This window comes from Chiloscyllium punctatum, chromosome 1 (genome assembly GCF_047496795.1).
Source record: "Chiloscyllium punctatum isolate Juve2018m chromosome 1, sChiPun1.3, whole genome shotgun sequence".
In the NCBI taxonomy this organism is placed as follows: Eukaryota; Metazoa; Chordata; class Chondrichthyes; order Orectolobiformes; family Hemiscylliidae; genus Chiloscyllium; species Chiloscyllium punctatum.
In genome coordinates, this window is record NC_092739.1 from 93,458,206 (window position 1) to 93,483,446 (window position 25,241).

The window sequence follows — 25,241 nt, forward strand, 5'->3', positions numbered from 1 at the left end:
GACAAAGGCACTGTGCCTTTTAAAATACAAGTAAGTATAACAAAGGAAGTGTTCAGGTTTCACCACTATGCACAATGAAAAAAAATGAGTTAGGTGAAATCTCTCTGGGCATTATTTCCATAGCAGCTTTCTGAGCTTGACACAGCCAGTTAGACGTGTTATATGAAATACAGTGATTGGCTGGAATCTTAACTAGGTTCCTAAAATCTAGGCAAGCGTGTATGAGCATGAATTTCTCATAGTTGAAGGCAGCCCAGAGGCCTGACAGAGTCTGGCTTCTTGCTTATTTACTCTTTATTAGTTTTCGGTACCACAGCTTTGGATTTTCTGTTCTAACTCGATTGATGACAGCAGCTCCCTTGGGCAGAAAGCAGTAAGTTGTTACTTTTCTCATTCAGGAATCACACTTAAGTGAAAGTACATTAATTTATCATGCACTCTGTGTTTGTGTTTAGGCATGTTCAAAACATTGAGTGGGTGTCTCACCTACGCTGATTCAATAATGGACTGATGTTATAATAATGAAACTTAAAATTATTACTGAAAAAGCATTGTGTATGTTGTTTCTTATAATACTGATGTAGCATTTTACAATTCAAACTAGTAATTGAAATTTACAAGTTATTAGATTCGAAATCTAATTTACATTCCACAATACAACACCTTTAAGGTGTCTTCCCTTGAACTTTGAACTGTTCATTGCTGACTTGTCTTTTATATATTCCCATTAGATCTTACACCACTTGGTTAATGACACTTTAGCAACCTGCCTCTGTAATTTTCCACTCATTCTATTGAAAATAAAATGTTGCCCACTACGTTGCAAGAGCGCATAATGAATCATTAGATTTGGCATGAATCTACTGATTAACTTCCAACAGAAAATTATCTCTGGGTCTTAGCTGGTTGAAGTGATTTTCATTTTTTTTCCAGCCTGATGAAAATTCAATCTGAAATACTACTTAAAAAGTTTATGCAATGTATTGTTTCTTCTACATCTGAGGTTTTGGAAACTCCGGGATTTTTTTTTACCCTTTTTACCCTTTCAACACTCACATGGAAACATAGTAAGGTTTGAATTATTTTGTTTGTTGCAGTGTTAGAATTATGGAAAATAATTTATTGCTCTTGTCATTCAGCACCAGTTTGTGTTTTGCATAATACATTTCAAGAAATGGCAGGCAAAATGTTTCCCTGCTAATTCAGAAGATAAAGAAAACGGTCAGTGAAAATACACTGTACAAATTATTTTATAAAATAGGTCAGCTCAGCTTGAACCATACATATAGCCTGATAGCTTTTTTAAATGAAAGTATAAAACAGACTAGGTTTACTTTGTTTCGAAGTCAATAAGTGTGATGCTGGAAAAACACAGCCGGTCAGGAATTTCTGATGAAGATCTTATGCTCAAAACATCGATTCTCCTGCTCCACAGATGTTGCCTGACCGGCTGAGTTTTTCCAGTACCACACTTGCTTTCATTGTTTCAATTTAACGATATTAATATTCAGCAAAATATATAACAAAATTAAGGGAAGGCAGTGGCCTGGATTCTATTAATCCAGAATTCAACTAATATTCTGTGGACCCAGGTTCAAATCCAACTGCAGAGTTAGAATCTGAACTCAATAAAACAAATCTGGAATAAAGCATCCACTGATGACCAGGAAAATCATTGTCAATTGCCAGAAAAAAAACCTATCAGGTTCACAAGGAAGGAAATCTACCATCGTCACCTGGTTGGGGAATTTCTGTGGAGAATGAAACGATTAATGTTGCAGGCTGGTGACTTTTGATCAGAACTAGAAAATGTAAGCAAGCATGGCCAGACAGCAAAATAATAGTGTATTGATGGAGGTGTGGAAGAAAATAGAAGACGAGGCAGGATTCATTAAGTGACAAAAGGAAAGATTTTGGAAGGAAAAGGGGAATAACAATGGAACAAAGAGAGAAATAGAGAATAATGGAGAACAAATAGAAAAGCTAAGATGCATCTAGAGGAGGTGTGAATAGCAACAGCTTAATCATTATTGACAGCTACTGTTTAAGTAGGATTTATGATCTGAAATTGTGGAACTTGACGTTAAGTCTAGATGGTAGTCAATTATCCTAACAAAGATGAGGTGCTATTCCTTGAGTTTATATTAAACTTCATTGAAGTAGGCTGGGATGCCCATGTTAGAAAGGCCAGAGTAGGTGTTGAACAGAAAATCAAATCAACAAGTGAGTGTAAGCTCAGGATCATCTTTGTGAATTGAACTGAGCAAAGGAATCAATGTTTAGTCTTTCCAATGTTGGAAGCCCCGATATGAAAGGTTGCAATGTCAGATCTGATGTGACAGAATGATAAAAATAGGACAATGGAATAAAGCCTGAACAAGAAGCAATGTGGGAAAAAATATTGTAAAATTATCGCCAAGATTGTTATGGGATCTAAGATTAGGCCACTTGGCCTCTCAGGTAGACTCTGCCATTCAGTCAGAGTATGCTGATCTGAATTGTGGCTTCACCTCTAGTTTCCAATCATCTCCCAAACCCTTTTGTCAACCACAATCTGGCTAACTCCACTTTGAATATATTTATTGACTTAACCTCCACTGCTCTCTGTGAAGAAAATTCTACAGACTAAACAACACAATGAGAGAAACCATTCTGACCATCTCAATCTTAAATGGGAGACCACCAATTTTTAAACTTGGTCCCTAAAGCTAGACTACTTCACAAGGAGAAACTTCCTCTCAGCATACACCAGACAAATTTTCTTAGGATTCTATAATGTTTCAATAAAATATTCTCTCATCTTTCTAAGCTCTAATAGGTATCGTCCTAATATTGCACAACCTTTCCTCATAGGCTAACCCTTCCTCCCAGCAATTCATCAAATCAATCTTCTCTGAACAGCTTCTTAAGCAATTGTATTCTATTTTAAGTCAGAAAACCAAAACTGTGGCATAGTACACTAAATGTAATCTAACCAAACTCAGTACAACTGTAACAACACTTCCCAAATGTTATATGTGATTCAATTTGCAATGTCAAAAGAATTCAACCTACTTGGGAGATTCAAATGAAGATACATATATATTGTCTTTATGGAGAGTTTTGTGACTTTCTCAGGCTTAGCCCTCCCATTTCACACTCAGTGTTAACAGATGCTCACCATATGTATGTGCTCAGTCAACTAATAGCCACCATTTGTTTCTTCTTAACATTAAAGGCATTTAGACACTTAAAATATTGATTAATCAGGCAAATGGTTAATAGGTGAAGAGAGCAGTCTCACTGCTGCTCCTATACTGTACTGTATTCCATACTGTAGGGAATCTAATCTAATCTATGCAGTAAATCTACTCCTTTTCTGTGTTCTACCCTACCCACTCTATCCACCACTGACACTTGAAATCTGCTGCAGAAATTCACCAAGGTTCCTTACACATCACCTTCCAAACACACAACCACGTCCATCTGGAAGGGCAAAGACAGCAGATATATAGGAACATCAACACCTTTAAGCCACTCACCATCCTGACTTGGAAATATATCACTGTTCCTTCACTGTTGCTGAGAGATTCAGGAACACAGCTCACTACCACCTTCTCAAGGACAAATAAGGCAGACCAATAAATTCTGGCCCAGCCATTGAAGCCCACATGGCTACAAAACATAGTCTTGAATATTATGTTCTCAGCATTTGTCCTCTTCCAACTGTTTCTCTGAAATAGCTATCAACCATATGTAATTAAGTCTATATGTGTCATCTATTCATCCCTTTTTAGTGAATTAGTGTGTATTCATGTACAGGGCCTTTAATTTCATTTCCTTCCAATGGGTTTAAAGTAGATTGCAGTTGACAGTCTCACTCAGAAATGAACATAGAGAATTTAAAGTAGGCCAAGGGTGAGAATTTGAAACAGGAAGTGGCACCAATACCAGAATAAAATGGAACCACCAGGGAGCATAGAAGAATGGCAGCAGTAGTCAGAGGGAGGTCAATAGGAGATAAGAGAGCAGTGATATGTTTCAGTTGTTACAATTAGGGGGTACTGTGAGATCCATAGTGGTTACATTTGCAATAAGTATTTGCAGCTTGTGGACCTTCAGCTCAGAGCTGATAAATGAGAATCTAAGTTTCAGACATGGCGATGCTTGAGGAAGGTGGATGTTACCTGGATACTTTGCTGCAGGAGACAGTTGAATCCCTTATATTAGGTTCTTCAGATTTGTTTCATAATCCTTGTCAGATAGGTGTCACCGTAAGTTCGCAGGCATAGACATGGAGAATGCAAAAGTGAAGGAGCTTCAACCCTTGCATTTGTCCAATAGATTTAATATTCTTGTAGTTTTGTGTTTGACAGCAATGATTGCAGCACTGTGATGAAAGGACCATTCAATCTGGGGTTGTTAAAGAAATACAGTATTAGAACATCAAACACAGTTAGGAGGATAGAGACCGTTCTCTCAATGAAGTCCAAAGGCTGTGTTGCTTGACCTGTGCCAGGGTGAAAGTTCATCTACTTGGAGATGGGGAGGAACTTGGAGTGGGTTGTGAAAGGATCCAGTTTTTCATATAGATACAATTGACGTAGGTTGTGCTAAGAAAGAGTTTCTACTGAAGGAGTATAAGCAGCTTAAATCTAAATTGAAAGGCAGACAGAAAAGTAATAATCTCTGTGTGAGGACCTGAGCCATGAGCAATTTTAACAAAACCTCTTGGATTTTGTACTATATTTTACTTGACAACCATAGCTTTGTCAGACAAGTACACCCAATTGGTCATTCATATTATGTTACCAGCATTGTTCCTTTGAACCTGGTCCTCTGTCAAATTTTTGTTTTGCATGTTCTTCTTAAGATTTTCTCAAGGCATTCTACATAACTTCTGGAGGATATTTCTTGATTTTGAGTTTTTCCTTTTGACTTTCACAAACTCATTTATGAAGCGATATAGGATGACAATACCATATGTATTTGAGTTGGCGTATGGTGTGTTTGGACTCACAGCAAGGCATAATTGGAAAGATTCATCAATATTCTCAACTATTGACCAACCTTTAAAGCTAAAACTACAACACGGAAAAAAAGTAATTTCCTAGACCACCTAATATTTAAATTGGCACAAGATAAGAAGCACACCTTAATTTAAAAAAAAAGTTTTTTTTCAAAATAAATGTGAGTATGCAAAAAAAATCCCTCTAAACACATATTCCACAGGTTGGTAAGGTCACAGCTAATGCATTTTCATTACATATATACAAGGTTAGAACATTCACTAGTTATTCAGTAGTTACCTCTTTATTTATTTATTCATTTTCTGGGATGTGGGCATTGCTGGCTGGCCAACATCTCAGATCTGAAAGGCAAATTTAATAGTCAACAATATTGGTTACATTAGCATCCGTTATAATTACATTGTACAGTACAATCAACATTTAACGGGAGGTAGAGAGAAAACTGGGAATAAAAGCCTGATGTCATCGTGGGAAAAGTGCTGGAGCCCATTATCTAAGATTTAATAACTGAGCATTTGGAAAACAATGGCAGGATTAGACACAGTCAGCATGGATTAATGAAAAAGAAATCATGCTTGAGAAACCTACTGGAATTCTTCAAGGATGTAACTAGTACAGTTGTTGAGGGGGATGTGGTTTATTTGGACTTTGTGAAGACTTTCAACAATGTATCACACAAGAGTTTACCATGTAAAATTGCGGGGGGGGGGAGGTGGGGAAGGTGGAGAGGTGAGGGAGGGGGTGGGGCTGGAAGGGATGAAGCTGGGAAAGCAATAGGTAGATGCAGGTAAGGGGTGATAGTGATAGGTCAATGGGGAAGATGAAGCAGATCAGTGAGAAGGAAGATAAACGGGTAGGACAGCTCAAGAAGGAGTGCTGAGGTGCAGGGTTGGATCTGCAATGAGGTGGGGGGGAGGAGAGATGACGAAACTGGTGAAGTCAACATTGATTTTGTGATTGAAGGGTCCTAAGGTGGAAGATGAGGCATTCTTCCTCCAGGCGTTGGGTGGCTTGGATTTGGCAGAGATTCTCCTGCACATCCAAATAACTCATTTACTGTCTGTTGCTCTTGATGTGGTTTCCTCTATATTGGGGAGACAGGACGCCAACTCATGGAACATTTCAGGGAACATCTCTGGGACACTTGCACCAAACAACCCCACTGTCCTGTGGCTGAACACTTCAATTCCCTCTCCCACTGTGCCAAGGACATGCAAGTCCTGGGACTCCTCCACTGCCAAATCCAAGCTGGCAACACATTCTAGGCACCCACCAGGATACTCCTGCTCCCATTTCTCATATTCTTACTGTCACCAATGCAGTTTAAAAAAGTCAAGATAAAGCAGCCTATGCATCCCATGAAAGGTAGCTATATATGTTCTTATAACATTTCCTATATAGACCCAGACAGATACTTAGCAAAGTCTTTTAGAAATTTAACAAAATATTTTATTTGCATAAGAGAGAGGAGTCAAAGGAAAAGATGTTCAATACAAAAGTGAGTTCTGCCAGAACAAATTCTGTATTACTTGTTTCAATAGATTCTGAGCAGGAGAGAAAGTACAATATAATCTCACTCAGTTTAACATCCATAATACACAAGTGCCATGTAATGGCCATTGCCAACAAAGAGCTGACTTTGACATTCATTGGCAGTGTCATCACTGAGTTCTCAACAATCAACATGCTGCCAGTTACCATTGACCAGAACCTGAACTGGACTAGCTATATACATTCTGTGGTTAAGGCCAGAGGATGGGAATTCTGAGATGTGTAACTCATCTCATCCCAAAGCTTGTCCAATGTTTACAAAGCTCAAGTTGGGAGAGTAATGAATTGTGTGTGGACCAAACAACATTTAAGAACCTCCACAACACCATACCTGTTTGGCACCCATTCACCACGCTAAACATTCACACGCCCTACCTCAGATGTGCAGTGGCAGCAGTCTGCACAATCTACAAATGCTCTGCAGCAACTCACCAAGATTCCTTTGACAGTATCCTCAAACATCTTAAAGGATAAAGGCACCACCTGCAAATTCCCCTCCAAGTCACAACCATCCTGACTTGGAAACATATTGCTGTTCCTTTACTATTGTGGGTCAAAATCAAGGAATTCACTGCTATGGGTGCACCGACAACAAATGGACTGCAATTGGGGTTGTGCCATTATTAGGGCAACTAGAGATAGGCAGTTGATGTCCAATTCCCATTAAAGAATTTTTGAAAATGAAAATATCATCAAATAATATCAATGAGAAGACGTTGGTAACTTTAGTTTTTAGTTATTCGATTAAGTGCCATGTTTAATTGTCACTCGTGCAACACTACTGATTGTCCCCTCAAAGTCATGTGACATCTTATCCACTTCATTGCTGATTAGCTGTTTGCTGCATTAAAATCCTGGAACCTCACAGCACTGTTGTTGAACAGGAGTACCTATACTCTCAGGGACAATGAATGACAACTTTAATGATTGTGAAAATTTACAGTGCAATGGAATTCGCTTATACTGTTCGTAGAGATAGTAAGATCTTAGTGAAATGTTCCAGTGCTTCAGTCTGCTTTTCGTAAAACCAAATAACATAGCATACGATGTTTATTGTAATGGGAGAGTCTAGAACCAGACAGCATTGTCTCAGAACTAAGGGGCATCAATTTAAGGCTGAAAGAGGGAAAAATTTGTTCTCTCTGAGGGTTGAGTATTTGGAAATCCTTGCCACAGAGAGCTGTGGGGACAGAGTCCTTGTGTGTATTTAAGGCTGAGATAGATTTTGGATCAGTAGGGGAAACAAGGATTCTTGGGAAAAGGCAGGAATATGAATGTAAGGAATGTTGGATCAATCATGATCCTATTGAATGGTGGAGCAGGCTTGTGGTGTTGATCAGCCTACTCCTACACCTCTTGCTTCTGATCTTACAGCAAATGGAGTGAATACCTGCATGGAATTCTTCCACAGCTTCAAGTTGAAGAAGGAGTGAAATAGATCTGTCAGATTAATTCAAAGCTGGCAATGGGTCATTGCTCTTTTAAAAACTTCGCCTGAGCAATAGCTGATTCTGTTACTTCTTGCACTTTTTAAAAATGCTTAGTTCTGTGTTTCCTATAAAGAAATAATATAATGTCAGATGACAATCTGTCTGTCTAAATACTTGAAGACACGAATATCAGCAATGCTGCTAACTAGCTTCAGATTCAGTATGCTTTATTTCAGGGTAAGTGTGTGAGAATAAATAAGATTTGTTATTATTAAACTCATAAAAGCTGCTGCTGAACTATTTAATTGGAATGCTTACTCCAAAGGAAAGAAATGAACGCATCTTTCCAAACAAAACAGACTGATTACAGACATTAAAGAGACTACATAAATCCTATTAAAGAGACTACATAAATCCTGAGATGATGCAAATGGATGAATTGAGGCTATTTTATATTTATCTCTGAACGTTTATGATTAGAAAAACAATGTCATGAGTGCAGGTGTAACTTTTCCGCAACTTCCAAGGTCAGAAGATCAATACTTAGAGCAATGTAGATTTGTGATGTCAGCAGAAGAGATTTGCAGAGTGTGGTGCTGAAAAAGCACAGCAGATCAGGCAGCATCCGAGGAGCTGGAGAGTCAACGTTTTGGGCAAAAGCCCTTCATCATTTCTGATGAAGGGCTTTTGCCCAAAGCGTCAACTCTCCTGCTCCTAGAATGCTGCCTGACCTGCTGTGCTTTTTCAGCACAACACTCTCAACTCTAATCTCCAGCATCTACAGTCCTCACTTTTGCCCAGAAGAGATTTGCTCATCTTTTGTGAGATGGCAATAAGAGTTCATGCAAGCAGCCTGCATAATAATTTCCAAAAAATCCACAAAACAAATTAGTTTATCGTGTAAAAATCTATATCTTCCTTGAAACAGCTTTTGAATGTTAAAATAGTCATCCTTTTCACTCTTACTAATTTGATTGTGGAGTGTGTGTGGGGCCAACTAACTTTTTAAAAAAAGAGTAAGTTTTAAAGCCAGACAGAGCATATGAGAGGTTAAAAGATTTTGAGAGGTGGGAGTGAAGGGACAACTCAGGTGTACAGAGATGAGTGAAACTTTTCTGTAGGGCCAAGAAAACAGTGGGATGCTTAAAGATTTGGAGATGTTAAAAGGCTCAGGGGAGTGGGAATTGGATGAGAAGGTGGATGCAGAGACATAGCAACCAATTTTTGTTTTCAGTCAGAACTAACCGATTAAAGTGCTAAAAAAATTGTACCATACAAATATGGTCAAATATGTTGGTAAGAACAATGACTGCAGATGCTGGAAACCAGATTCTGGATTAGAGTGGTGCTGGAAACAGACAGCATCCGAGGAGCAGGAAAATCGACGCTTTGGGCAAAAGCCCTTCATCAGGAATAGAGGCAGAGTGCCTGAAGGGTGGAGAGATAAATGAGAGGAGGGTGGGGGTGGGGAGAAAACAGCGTAAGTAGCTTCAGGGCAGAGGAAATGACCTGGGAGTTGCAGTGGGAGAGGGACTCCCTGAGATTCTTGTAGACAGAGGAGGAAAACTTCTTCAAGGCAGGCATCCTTGCAAGAGGATTCGCAGTAGGGTTAAAATCAATGAGGTAAAAACAATGACTGCAGATGCTGGAAACCAGATTCTGGATTAGAGTGGTGCTAGAAAAGCACAGCAGTTCAGGCAGCATCTGGTTTCTGGTTTCCAGCATCTGCAGTCATTGTTTTTACCTCATTGATTTTAACCCTACTGCGAATCCTCTTGCAAGGATGCCTGCCTTGAAGAGGTTTTCCTCCTCTCTCTACAAGAATCTCAGGGCATCCCTCTCCCATTGCAACTACTCTATGTTATTTTCTCCCCCCCTACCCCTCCCCCCTCTCATTTCTCTCTCCACTCTGCAGGCACCTGCCTCTATTCCTGATGAAGAGCTTTTGCCTGAAACATCGATTTTCCTGCTCCTCGGATGCTGCCTGAACTCCATGGTCAAATATGTACCATATTCAAATTAGAAGGATAACAAAATTTGCAAAGCTTTATACAAATTAGATTGTCCTGATAATCTGAGTTTACATATGATCCGACAGCAGGACAGATCCAGATTGCTCTAACAAGAATATTAAATATGGAGGAAGAAGAAATCAAATTTAATGGGCAGGGATATCAAAAAAGCGACAGTCAAATTCACAGGATAGATATTCAGAGCATATTTAGGGAATCTAAAAGGGCATTTTAACTATCAGAAGCCTATGTTAAGGCTAAAAAGGCAGAAAATGACATAAAAACTGAGTGGCACAGATACTGGAAATGTTGGCATGAGCCCACAATCAAGGTTTGAAGCAGATGAACTTGCAATCCCCGGTTTCATTGTTGTTGAAGTGTACGTGCTGCAGCATGTAAGCATTGTTGAGATGGATTCTGTCTGTGTCATTCCATACATGGCCATAAGTCAGGATTTTAGCATTTCCTGCAAAAAGGAAATTTCTGCTTGGGGATAATCCAGTCATTACAACCTCAACTTAACCAGCCCTCACCTTCAAAATGGTGGAAGGACCACTATGACTCAAAACTCTGGGTAGGCATGAACCCACCATCTGAGGATGCAGCTGATGATACTTGAGAGGGGCTTTCATGTTGATGTAAAGGAAAGATGCAACAGGAGCCACCATGGCAATTGATAAGAAAACCGATTGGTTGCTGAAGTTGCAACAGGTGCCTGAGCCAATCCGGGAATGCCTTTCAGCATGCACTACCAGGGGTGTCCAGCCTGGCTGAAGTCTCCTGTTCCTTGTACAATGTAGCAAAACAGAGAGGAGTGAAGCTGGAGGAAGCTGATGACACTCTGTGCTCAATGAGGAAGAGAAGGAGAAGGAGGAGGAGCCTGGCAGCCAGAGAAGTCAGTGTTGGCTTCATTTTGGCAAGGCTCAGTAAACTGAGTGAATGAAACCTTCTGGCACAACAATGTTGAACCCTCTGGCCCTACCTTTCATTTGCACAATGACACAATTCATGTCCGCAGTTGTGGATTCTTCCATCAAATGCTTAGTCTTCACTTATCTACACTGGAGTTATATCTGAAGACTAAAGTCTATTTGGAATTTGGGAAGCAACAATGTAGATAGCCAGGCAATGGAAATTTTAAAAAAAATGTCCCTATTCATTAAAGTTTCTACAGACATAATAATATTGATATAGTTGCAAACACCCAAAGTCTTTGGCAACTAAACATCTTCCTCTTCCATTTCTATCACTCATACATAGAGTGACTACATGTGGCTTCAATAAAACATGAGGCAGCTTGCTCATTTTCATGCTCTGATGGTTAAGACACTCATGGCCAGCAGTCTTTTGGCTTTGGGACTCAGGGGAACATTCTCCAAGTTGAGAGAACAGGAAGCATCATTTGCAGCTCTGTCTAGAGATAGATGGAGAGGTCAAAGTTGAAAAGTGGGAACACCTTGTGAAGTGCCCTCAATTCCATTTGTCCTTTCTCAATCTTCTGTCTCAAGTCGACTTACATTTACCTCGAAGCCAATAGTTGGACAGCACTTTACTGCTCTTTAGTAAGGAGTGAGATGGCCAAGGCAAAACTTTTCTCCAATTAATGTGGCAGTCTGAAAACAATTGGCCTGGGTCAGCAGGTTCATGTTTGCCAGGGTAAAAACAATGACTGCAGATGCTGGAAACCAAATTCTGGATTGGTGGTGCTGGAAGAGCACAGCAGTTCAGGCAGCATCCAAGTAGCTTCGAAATCGACGTTTCGGGCAAATGTTTGCCAGCTATCACAGATTCTCCTTGCATGTAGTCACTTGCATGGTATTTGGCAGCATCACCAACACTTGAAACATCATGGCACTCAGGGAGAGGTAGACCTTTTTTACTCAGTCACAGGATATGAGCATCAATGGCTGGGCCAACATTTATTACCCCTCCCAATTGCCCTTGAGAAGATGGTGTGTGCTGCCTTCTTGAAATACTGTAGCTACACCCAGAGTACTGTTAGGGAAGGAGCGCCCTCATTAGAAGCAAAAAACTGAGAGTCTGAGAGAAAAATATCTAGAAATATAAAAACAGATTGTTAGATTTTCCATAAATATTTAAGGAGTAAAGAGGTAATCAAGTGTGCATTGTTCTTATAGGAAGTGATACTGGACAGTGAACAATGGAAAATAAGGAAATGGTAATGAAATGAACAGGTATTTTACATTAGTCTTCACTTTGGAGTATACAAGGAATAGATCAGGAGCAGCAAGATATTGGGAAATGGAAAGGAGGAAAGAATTCAGAAAAATCAGTCACCAGAGAGGTGATACTGCACAAAATATTGGAGTTGGAGGCTGACAAGTGCCTGGGTCCTAATGGACTTCATTCTGGGGTTTAAACAGAAATGGCTAATGAGGTAATTGATGCATTAGTTTCTTTTGATCCACAGTATCCCATTAGATTAGAAGATAGCCAATTCCTGCTTTATTTAAAATGAAGTTAAAAATCACACAACACCAGGTTACGGCCCAACAGGTTTATTTGGAAAGACTAGCTTTCAGAGCACTGCTTCTTCATCAGGTAACTAGTGGGGCAGAATCATAAGGAGAAAGTGAGGACTGCAGATGCTGGAAATCAGAGTCGAAGAGTATGGTGCTAGAAAAGCACAGCAGGTCAGACAGCATCCAATAAGTGTCAACGTTTCAGGCGTAAGCCCTTCACCAGGAATGAGGCTTATGGGCTAAAGGGGCTGAGAGATAAATGGGAGGGGAGGTCTGGGGCTGGACCTGGAAAAGTGATAGGTAGATGAAGGTGGGAGTGAAAGTGATAGGTTGGAGATGAGGGTGGAGTAGACAGGTGGGAAGGAAGATGGACAGGTAGGAACATTCAAAAGGTTGGTACTGCGGTAAGGTGGGGGGGAGAGGAACTGGGGAACCTGGTGAAATCCACATTGATCCTGTGTGGTTGGAGGGTCCCAAGGTGGAAGATGAGGTGTTCTTCCTCCAGGCGTTGGGTGGTTATGGTTTGGCGATGGAGAAGACTTGCATGTCCTTGGTGGAGTGGGACGAAGAGTTTCAGCCACAGGGCAGTGGAATTCTAGGTTTGTTCAATATATAATTTTAATTGCATGACTCTGTGATCCTCTGCTTTCAATTCTGTGTCTATGATCCTGCCTCACTAGTTACCTGATGAAGGAGCATTGCTCTGAAAGCTCGTACTTCCAAATAAACCTGTTGAACTATAACCTGGTGTTGTGTGATTTTTAAGTTTGTCAACCCCAGTCCAACACCGGCACCTTCACATCATATTCAAAATGTTTGCACCAATCTCTGCAAAAGGTGCACATTGTCTGTGGAAATGCTGATTAAATTTCTCACGCTGCTACAGAAGTGTTCATTTTGTAGATGAATCCCAAGGTATCCATCAATGTTAAAGCTGAACTGGATCACATCAGGTGACGGGACGTCTTCCCGAAGATGAAGCAGGAGCCAGGGATAATTTCAAAGTAAATTTGAGCTATGCTGTTTATTCCAATGACACAGTATTAAGTAAGAAGTTGGTGTCGAGAGTGTGACACTGGAAAAGCACAGCAGGTCAGGCAGCATCCGATGAGCAGGAGAATCGACATTTCGGGCATAAGCCCGTCATCTGTAATCCATCATGTTTCAGGCAGAAGCATTTCATAAGTAAGAACTAAATCAAATTTTTCCAAATGGAAATTTTTTTAAATAGAGAAAATTATTTAAATCTATAGTTGATATTTTCATTTGCAGCTCTTTGCAACCATTGAAACTGCACTGAGGATTTTGACATCCCACTGAAATTATATCTTAGCTCAGGCAATACATTAAAGGTGTGAGGTTAGAGTCTGTCTGTATCCCAATCTGGAGTCAGACTGGTTATATTTCCAAAGTGGAATTTACAAAATATTACATGGATTAACTGCCTACACTGACTGTCTCCAATGACTGCCTGCAGATTGTGCATGTTTTGAGCAAAATAGGATCTATCTGCAAATATAACTCAGCAAATACAATTTCACCCCATAGACTTACGTGTGTGCATGTGCACAAGAGAGAGAGAGTAAGTGTGTACATGTGAGTGCATGTGTGAAAGCTTGGTAAAGTGTGTGTGTTTGTGTGTGTGTGTAAATGTGTGTTTTGTGTGTGTATATGTGTGTGTGTCTGTGTGTGTGATGGATTATAAGCCTGTAAGAGGGTGTGTGTGTGTGTGTGTGTGTGTGTGTATATGAAAAATGGTCTGCATGTTCCTCTCCTCTCCCAGTCAGGGAACCCTTCAGCGGTCAGGGACATTCAGCCTCGGATCTCCTGCTGACCATCCTCCAAGGCGGACTTCAGGATAGGCAACAATGCAGAGTGATAGCCAAGTTCAGTACCCAAGGGGATGGCCTCAGCTGGGACCTTGGGTTCATGTCACATGACAGATGACCCCACTGCACTATACACACTCACGCACAACACACAGTCTTGTACACTCACACATTCATGTAGACCCTCTCTCATACACATGCTCTTGCTTATACACACACATACACCGCCCACACTCACAACCACCTTCTCACAGAGTTATACTCCATCACACCCACCGACACATTTTACCAAGCTTTCACACAAGCAAACACACTCTCTCTCACAGGCACTCACATGCACACACTCACTCCCTCTCTCTCTCTCTTATGCACATGCACACACATATGTCTATGGGGTGAATTTGTATTTGCAGAATTCTATTTACAGATACAACCTATTTTTCTCAAAAAATGCACAATCTGCAGGCAATCGATGCAAGCAGTCAATACATGTAATATTTTGTAAATTCCACTTTGGAAATATAAGCAGTTTGAATCAAGATTGGGTTACAGACAGTCTCTAAACTCACATCTTTAATGCTTTGTCTGAGATCAGATGTTTCCTTTTGTTACAAAACCTTAAGTTACCTTGAGAAGGTAACTTAAAAGAAATTCTGGGATTTACATATTAAAAGGTGAAACAGTTAATAACAATCCAGGTTTGTTCAATATATCATTTCAGTTGCATGACACTGTAATCTTTTGTTGCAAATTCTATGTCTTATGGTCTTATGTTCCACATCCACCTGATAAAGGAGCAGCGGTCCAAAAGATAAACCTGTTGTCTATAACTTTGTATTGTGTAATTTTAAGAAACCCACACTGCTAACTGACACAGCAGTGAATCTGCGCAGTTACTGCCTTTGCTCTTTGAATTCATGTATTGCTGGATATCGGAGTGTGACTAGGAAAACTTACCAAACAGCAAAATTCACAACTGACCTTGGAGGAACCTGTTTGGGAGATGTCACAGCACAGAGAATCAGAGAAGTGAATAGTTTTATGTGTAGTCTTGCTGTAAAGTTACAATAGTGAGTAGAATGGGTTCTTTCTTGATTATATGTTTTATGGAGATCTGTCTCTTGATTAAATTTTTAAAAATATAAGTCATAAGTATTAAGTTAGCCTGGAGCAGTATTTTGTAGAGGAATAAGACAGTGTTATTTTCTGTGTCTGTAGATTGAAAGTAGCAAAAATGGCCTTTAGTAGAGTGATATGCTCTTGTTGTTGGATGTGGGAGTTTCAAGAGAGTTTATGTATTACTGAGGATTATATCTGCAATAAATATCGTTGGTTGCAAATCCTATCATATCGAATGGATCAGTTGGAGCGACAGTTAGAGTCAGTGAAGAATTTATAAGAGCTAGGGGTTGTGATGGATGGTAGTAATATGAAGGGAGAAAAGTCAGATACAGTCACATAGATGGGTTAACTCCAGGAAAGGTAAGAGAGGTAGGCAGATAGTGCTGGAATCTTCTGTGGCTGTCTCCATTTCAAACAAGTATGCTGTTTTGGAAAATGTTGGGGGTAACAGATTCTCAATGGAATGTAGCACGAACAGTCAAGTTTCTGAAATCAAGACAGGCTCTAATGTGTTGAGGGGTATGTTGGGTTCCAAATGATTAGCTGGTGTGTAGGAGAAGGATTCAAATTTTTGGATCATCGGAAGCTCTTTGGGGATAGAAGCAACTTGTACAAAGATGGATTGGAATTGGAAAGGGACTAATATACTGGCTAGGAGATTTGTTCGAGCTGCTCAGGAGGATTTAAACTAGTAAGATCGGGTGGGGGGCAGGTGGGGACCCAGGGAGATAGTGAGGAAAGAGATTAATCTGAGACTGGTACAGTAGAGAAAAGAAGTGAGTTAAACAATCAGAGCAGGCAGGGACAAGGTAGAGAACAAGGTATGACCGATAAATTAAACTGCATTTATTTCAATGCAAGAGGGAAGGCAGACAAACTCAAGACATGGTTAGGAACATGAGACTGGGATATCATAGCAATTACAGAAACATGGCTCAAGGATGGACAGGACTGGCAGCCTAATGTTCCAGGATACAAATGCTATGGGTAGGATAGAAAGGGTGGCAAGAGAGGAAGGGGAGTGGCATTTTTGATTAAGGATGGTGTTAAAGCTGTACTTAGGGAGGATATTCCCTGAAGTACATCCAGGGAAGTTATTTAAGTGGAACTGAGAAATAGGAAAGGGACAATCACCTTATTAGGATTGTCTTATAGACCCCCAAAGAGTCAGTGGGAAATTGAGAAACAATTTGTAAGGAGATTTCAGTTATCTGTAAGAATAATAGGATGGTTATGGTAGGGGATTTTAACTTTGCAAACATAGACTGGGACTGCCATAGTGTTAAGGGGAGCACTTTGTGCTAGTGACCATAATTCTATTAGTTTTTCAATAATAATGGAAATGATAGACCAGACCTAAAAGCTGAAGTTCCAAATTGGAGAAAGGCTAATTTTGATGGTATTAGGCAAGAGCTTTCAAAAGCTGATTGGGGGAGGATGTTTGCAGGTAAAGGGACGGCTGGAAAATGGGAAGCCTTCAGAAATGAGATATCAGGAGTCCAGAGACAGTATATTTTTGGTCGGGAGAAAGGAAAGCCTGGTAGGCGTAGAGAATGCTGGATGACTAAAGAAATTGAAGGTTTGGTTCAGAAAGAGAAGAAAGCATATATAAGGTATAGACAGGATAGATCGAGTGAATCCTTAGAAGAGTATAAAGGCAGTAGGAGTGTACTTAAGAGGGAAATCAGGAGGGCAAAAAAGGGACATGAGATAGTTTTGGCAAATAGAGTTAAGGAGAATCCAAAGGATTTTTCAAACACATTAAGGACAAAAGGGTAATGAGGGAGACAATAGGGTCCCTCAAAGATCAGAAAGGCAGCCTATGTGTGGAACCGCATGACAAGGGAATATACTAAATGAGTATTTTGCATCAGTGTTTACTGTGAAGAAGGACTTGGAAGATATGGAATGGAGGGAAACAGATGGTGACATCTTGAAAAATGTCCGTATTACAGAGGAAGAAGTGCTGGAAGACTTGAAATGCGTAAAGGTGGATAAATCCCCAGGACCTGATGAGGTGTACCCTAGAACTCTGTGGGAAGCTAGGGAAGTGATTGCTGGGCCTCTTACTGAGATATTTGTATCATCGATAGTCACAGGTGAGGTGCCGGAAGACAGGAGGTTAGCAAACATGATACCACTATTAAAGAAAGGTGGTAAGGACAAGTCAGGGAACTATAGACCAGTGAGCCTGACGCAGTGGTGGGCAAGTTGTTGGAGGGAATCCTAAGGGACAGGATGTACATGTATTTGGAAAGGCAAGCACTGATTAGGGATAGTCAGCATGTGTGTGAGAAATCATGTCTCACGAACTTAATTGAGTTTTTTGAAGAAGTAACAAAGAGGATTAATGAGGGAAGAGTGGTGGACGTGATTTATATGACTTTCAGTAAGGTGTTCAACATGATTCCCTATGGGAAACTGGTTAGCAAGGTTAGATCTCATGGAATACAGGGAGAGCTAGCCATTTCAGTACAGATCTGGCTCAAAGGTAGAAGACAGAGGGTGGTGGTGGAGGGTTGTTTTTCAGACTGAAGGCCTGTGACCAGTGGAGTGCCACAAGGATCGGTGCTGGGTCCCCTACTTTTTGTCATTTACATAAATGATTTGGATGTGAGCACACGAGATATAGTTAGTAAGTTTGCAGATGACACCAAAATTGGAGGTGTAGTGGACAATGGGATCTTGATCAGATGGGCCAATGGGCTGAGGGGTGGCAGATGGAGTTTAATTTAGATAAAGCAAGGTGCTGCATTTTGGGAAAGCAAAGCTTTGTGGGACTTATGCATTTATTGTAAGGTCCTTGGGAGTGTTGCTGAACAAAGAGAACTTGGAGTGCCCTTAGAAGTGAAGAAGGCATTTGGTATGCTTTCCTTTATTGGTCAGAGTATTGAGTATTGGAGTTGGGAGGTCACGTTGCAGCTGTATAGGACATTGATTAGGCCACTGTTGGAATATTGCATGCAATTCTGGTCTCCTTCCTATTGGAAGGATGTTATGAAACTTGATATGGTTCAGAAAAAATTTATAAGGATGTTGCCATGGTTGGACGGTTTGAGCTATAGGGAGAGACTGAATAGGCTTGGACTGTTTTCCCTGGAGTGTCGGAGGCTGAGGGGTCACCTCATAGAGGTTTATAAAGTCATGAGGGGAATGGATAGAATAAATAGTCCTTTCCCTGTGGTGGGTGAGTTCAGAACTAGAAGGCATAGATTTAGGGTGAGAGGGGAAAGACATAAAAGGCTCCTAAGGGGCAATGTTTTCACCTAGAGAATGCTGCGTGTATGGAATGAGCTGCCAGAGGAAGTGGTGGAAGTTAGTACAATTTTAACATTTAGAAGGCATTTGGATCGGTATATGAATAGGAAGGATTTAGAGGGACATGGGCCAAGTGCTGGCAAATGGGACTAGATTAGATTGGAATATCTGGTTGGCATGGACAAGTTGGACTATGCTGTATATCTCTATGACTCTATTTGTGTGGAAATGTATTAACATATATTTGATGCACCAGACGGGTCTGATAACTGAATAGAGCCCCATTTAACTTTGGCAGAAAGACCTAAGCAGATATGTTAAGCCATGATATGGTACATAATTGGATACTTACTCGATATCGACAGCTGATTGTTAATGATATCCCCACAGTGAGCTTTACATACTTAGGAAGGTGTGATCACATTCAGAGTGAGATGCTGCATGAGTAAGTTTCTTCTTTGGGGACTTTGCAGGCAGTATGCGAATAGAAGTAGTAAGTCTTTCTTTTCTTTCTCCATTTTAAAAGTTTAAAATTTAGTCATCTCATGAGAAGGGCAATAAAGTAGCTGATTCAGCTGACTGAGGGATAGTTATCAGCCAATCACCTGAAACCTGAATAGGTCCTTAATAGATGTTGATTACAAAAGATACTTAATTGATGTGAGTCATCTCAACTTGCTTTAAGAGACAGTGTGTTGGAAGTACATGATCAGTAAGCTTTGTATGGACAAGAAGGAGAGACCTTTTCTTGGGTGAGTATACAATTTGGGGAATTTAGAGAGGGTATGAATTTGGTGCAAAGGGGAAGGGTCTTTTTAAAAAGATCACAGTTATAAGGTTGTTTTTAGGATAAGGATAAATTGATGCTCAGGATTGAGGGCCCAGCACAAAAGTGACTTAATTGGAAAACTGTAAATTTGTTGGTTGGTAATAGTTACTAACCTGACTGTATTATAGGCTACTTCCTGTTGAAGGTAACTAGAAGAAATGTTCATAAAACTAAAAGGCCATTAGGAAGCTTTGGAAAAATCAAACTAAGAACTTAGTAAATCAATAGAGATGCTGGGCCAGGTGATGCATTGACTGATGTGGGATGTGATCTGGTGGACCCTATTGCAGCTTGTAGCTGGAAAATGAGGCTGGAGTAGTAATGGGGAACAAAGAAATGGTGGCAGAATTGAAAAATTGTTTTGTATCAGACCTCACAGTAGAGGACATCTGGTAGCATACCAAACTTTTAGTCAGGTGGCAAAAGTGAGTGTAGTGGCCATCACTAAGGACAAAGTGCTGGGGAAGCTAAAAGTTCCCTAAGCAGATCAAACAGCTGGACTGTCTCTCAAGATTCTGAAGGAGGTAGTTGAGGAGATTGTAGAGGCATTGATGATCTTTTCAGGAGCCACTTGAGTGAGGGACTGGAAGTGGCAAATGTAACACTCCTCTTTTTTCAGGCAGAAGATAAGGAACCTGACCTTGGTTGTTGGTAAGATTTTAAGAGTTCATCAAGGATGAAATTGTGAGTACTTGGAAGTACCTGGTAAAATAGAATGGATTCAGCATAGCTTCTTCAAGGGGAAATCATTCCTGACAAATCTGTTCGAATCCTTTTGAGGGAATGAATGAGTTAGACAAAGGAGAACCAATGAATGTAAACCACTTGGATTTCCAGAAGTCTTTTGGCAAGGTGCTGCATAGGAAGCTGTTTATTAAGCTAAGAGTCCATGGTGTTAGTGAATCCATGGTGTTGTGGAGAAAGTGAGGACTGCAAATCAATTATGTGCTGCTGGAAAAGCACAGCAGATCAGGCAGCATCTGAGGAGCAGGAGAATGGATATTTTGGGCATATTCCCTGCATCAGGAATGAGTAAGATACTGGAAGGTATTGAGGATTGACTGACTAGCAGAAGATAGACAGTGAGAACTGGATCCTTTCCAGGATAGAGCTGGTGACTAATGGGGTTCCACAGGGGTCAGTGTTAGGAAAGCATCAATTCCTGTTATATGTTAAGGAACTGAGGGTATTGTTGCTATGATTGCAAATGACAAAGACAAGTGGTGGGACAGGTAATGTTGAAGAGAGGGAGAGGCTGTAGAGGATTTGGATACACTAGGAGAATGGAACAAAGAAATAGCAGATGGACTACCATGTGGGAAAGTGATGTTATACGTTTTCTCAAAGAATAGAGCAGAGACTATTTCAAAATGGGGAAAAGGCTTTTGAAATCTCAATGACAAAGAGATGGAGTCCTCGTTTAGGATTCTCAAGGTTAACCTACAGGTTCAGTTGGCTGTTAGGAAAGCTAACTATTACTATTCTATTCAAGAGGACTAGAATACAAAATTAGAGATATACAGCCTCAACATTACAAGGCTTTGATCAGACAGCATGTGAGAATATCATGAGCAGTTTTGCGGCCCTGTACCTGAGAGAATCTGCTGGCCTTGAAGGGCTCCAGAGGAAGCTTACAAGAATGATCCTGTGGATGAAGGGCTTGTCATGAATGGTTGGTTGAGGACACTGGGTCTCTGGAGTTTAGAAGGATGAGGGGAATTTGAAAGCTTCAGAATACTGAAGCCTAGATAGTGTGGACATGGAGAAGATGGTAGGAGAGATGAGGCCTTAAGGCACAGCCTTAGTGAAGGAATAACCCCTCTAAGAGTTGAGGTGAGGAGGAATTTCTTCCACCAGAGGGTGGTGAATCTGTGGCATTCTCTTCCACATAAGGTGGTGAAACCCAATCATTCTGTATTTAAGACAGACAGGTTCTTGATTCATAAGGAGATCATGTTATGGGGAGAATGGGATTGAAAAACATCAGTCACAATCAAACTGGCAGAGCAGATCTAAAGGGTCAAATGGCCTAATTCTGCTCATTATATTCTAATGGCTACTTGACCACTGTGCTCATGATCCAAAAGAGGAAATAATTCCACTCCATTTGGGAACTGAGATTAATTAAATATGGAATATTAAGCTGATATTAGTAATGGTAGGTTTGCAAATATTAGACTGACTTATAAGTAAATCTGGTTCACCAATGTCATTTAAAGAACTCTGCCATTCTGCCAATTGAGAAAAAGATTTCAGCTGAACTATCCCCTGAAATGGCCTCTAAAGTCAGTCAGTTGTTAAGATGGGTGTCCACCAGGCACTTCCTGAAGGTAATTGAGGATGGACAATAATACTGGCCTTGGAAATGTTGTCAACATTCCACAAATATATTTTAATGTCAGTCGTGTGCTCGTGAGTGTGCAAGTGGTAGCTTGGCACATTTGTTTAAATATTAGATATGAGGTGTTATTTGATCCACACTGGGTTGGAGTGTGGGTCAAAAGACATTGTTGGAGCCCATGGAAGGGGTGGACTTAATTGTTTTATTACTTTCAAGGCAAGAATGGGGATAGTGGAACAAGTTCAGATTTGAGGAGGCTTTAAATGTTTCATACGAAAGGATTTTTATAAGGTAAGGAAAGTTACCCACTTGGTTGGGAGTCAGTAACAAAAGGTCACTAAATTTAAGCCATTATTATGGGAGAAGTTAGTATAAATGCCAATGGAAATAAAAATTTGGATGCATACAATATATTGCTCATTATGCTATTATCCAAAATCAACATTAATTGATCTTCCCCCAAGCTTGATGGAGAATCTTTTTAGCTGTACATGATATAGAGGTAATATACAAATTTGGTATGGTCAAACTGGATCAGCTTTCTGAGACATACATAGCCATCTCTGTGAATGACCGCATACTACATCCTAACATTGTTTAGTGATTCCTTCCACCCACATTTATTCATTACAAATTGTTTTTAGTGTTCTTACATATTTTCTGCTGTTCTTATAATAATTATTTCGTGTTAACAGCTGTTACATGTAGCCAAAGAAGGGATGGTATGCTAAATGTCAAATGTTTGAAATAAAGCACAAGCACCATGGGTCACCTTCTGTGCCAACACAAGCTAAAACAGTTGTATATCAAATAATCAAGGCAATAGCTGCCTGTATTTGTTAATACTTTATAATTAGTGTTCATTTTTCACATCACAAATAACAAGCCTAGAATAAAATGGCAATAAATAATGTGTTTATAAATGAATATGGAAATGCAAGTTGAGAGAGTTTGGGCAAGGTTAATTTGTAGATGTGGTTAAATGGTGTAACTGTTGCACTCCTATGTAAGGCATCTACAATGAGGCCTGGACTCGTGTCACTGAGCTATCTATTCTACAATGGAAGACCTAACACAAGTGCATTTTGCAATTGTGCAATTACCACAAATTGAGGTAATTCTGATGTATCTACCACTTAATGACTGCAGTGTACTGAAGACAGACTTTCAATTGATTCAGCATCTTGCTCAGCGCTTGCTTTCTTGATTAGAAATTTCACGTTAACGTAATTCTTTAAAGAATTGGCAATTGTCATTATCACTTTCCCTTTTCCAGCAGGGAATTTCACTAGTTGTCACGAAAGCTTAAATTGTGTAGTTTTTTGAAAGTTGGTCTCAATTATTCTAATCAGCATTTTTGTTGATTTTAGGAATGACATAATTGTATTCATTCAGAGAACAGAACTACTGCAAGTGGTGTTCCCCAGCACTTAGTTTCTGTATCATGCCTTTGTATCCAAATTTAAATACAAAAGCAATGTCAAGAAATCTTTTGCCCTTTTAGTGTTTAATTTGTGGATGTCTTCAATTTTGAACCAGTAGTTAATACTGAGGAACTACAATAAACTAGGAGTTGAATTTTTATAAAGGATGTGACTGCAAATGAAATCTATATGCAACATTTTGACAGGAATATTAAGGAAGCTGCTCAACTTTTATTCTAAGGGATGTGGGCATTACTGGCAAGACCAACATTTGTCTATCTCTAAGTGCTCTTGAACTGATTTGGCTGACCACTTCAGAAGGCAGTCAAGAGACAACCTCATTTAATCAGTTTGTCAAGCACAAAGGAACTTAAATTCACAACTCATTAAACGTGGCAGTGCAGATGAAAACAGTCATAAATTGCCAACAGAACACAGGGGTTTAGATATCTGCAATTCAAAAGCATACAAGATCTTCAATAAACATTGGGCATAGTTCAAGTCTCCACTTTCAGATGCAGGTTCAGATTAGATTTCCATACAATATGGAAACGGGACATTTGGCCCAACAAGTCCACACTGACCCTCCGAGGAACCCACCCACCAGACTCATTCCTCTACACTTGCCCCTGACAAATGCACCTAGCGCGATGGGCAATGTAGCATAGCCAAGTCACCTGACCTGCATGTCTTTGGATTGTGGGAAGAAATCAGATCACCCAGAGGAAAACTACACACACTGAGAATGTGCAAACTCAACACAGTCGCCCAAGTGGGAATCGGACCCAGGTCCCTGGTGATGAGGCAGCAGTGCTAACCACTGAGCCTCCATGACATTGAGGAAGTACAAGAAAAGCAAAGACAAGAACTGAGAGATTACAACTTAAAATACAGCTTAAACTGGAGCTCTCATTTCTTAAATGTCAAATTCTGTGCAGTGATGTGATTATGACATCTTGATTATGACCAAGATGGATGTAGTCCAGCCTCACGGCAATATGGTTGTCTCTTAACTCTCCTTTTGAAGCAGCCAAGCAAATCACTCCAGAAAAGCCAATGAAAGAAAATAGATCTCTTGCATTGATCAAGCCATCTGAAATGACACTACACAGCCCTGTCAAAGTCCTTCTGGCTTACTGTTTGACAAATGTAGAGAGCTGTCCCACAAACTAGTCACTTTTCCTGCTGTTTGCTTGACATTTGTAAGGTATGAGTCTGAAGTGTCCAGCTGGGAGAAAATGAGGACTATAGATGCTGGAGATCAGTGTGGTGCTTGGAAAAGCCCAGCAGGTTAGGCAGCATCTAAGGAGCAGGAGTATAAATGTTTCCAGTATAAGGCCTTCATCAGGAATTATCTTTAGGGTTTCTTTCTTTGTGTGGGCATAAGTGAACTTTTTTTTTAATCCAGTGTTTGGAAAAGGTAGCTGTGGTTTTGAAAAGCAAGTAACTTAACACCCATTTTTGCCATCATGTAAACCAGTTTTGAACAAACAAATCATTGAAGTTGGACTGCAGATACCTTGGGTCAAAGGGCATGTACAGATGCAGAACTTGCTGGCAACCAGAAATTGATTAGCTGTGACCAGTTATCAATGATCAGACCTTTTTTTGCTTGCCAACAATGACTGGTTCTTAAGTAACTGAACAGCTCAGCTGTGACCAAGTTATAGAGAAAGATAAATGCTCAGTTCTTCCGAGCTCATTAGCTCGTTCTCTGCAGTCACAATTCACGGTAAACCTGAAGAGAATCTAAATATTCATATACTCTGTACATTGTTGTTAACTCCTAACTGATAAGTCAGTCCCTTTTTTTGTTAGGGAGCCACTTGCCATCTGTCTCTGAGCAATCAGTGCAAGAGTCTGAAAAAGCTGATTGAAATCTGGAAAATCAGAGCAGGAGTAGGCTGTTCAGCCCTCTGAACCTACTCAGTCATACACTCTGATCATGCTGAC

General features: G+C 40.2%; 1 protein-coding gene across 1 annotated transcript in view; it reads left to right on the forward strand.

Moving 5' to 3' along the window:
* The first annotated feature begins 300 nt into the window (after nt 1-300).
* Nucleotides 301-25,241, forward strand: part of pde4d (phosphodiesterase 4D, cAMP-specific) — a 1,329,084-nt gene continuing 1,304,143 nt past the window's right edge. Inside the window, exon 1 of the mRNA XM_072571159.1 lies at nt 301-373. The gene's annotated coding sequence lies outside the window, so the exon portion shown is untranslated. The remainder of the gene's footprint in view (nt 374-25,241) is intronic.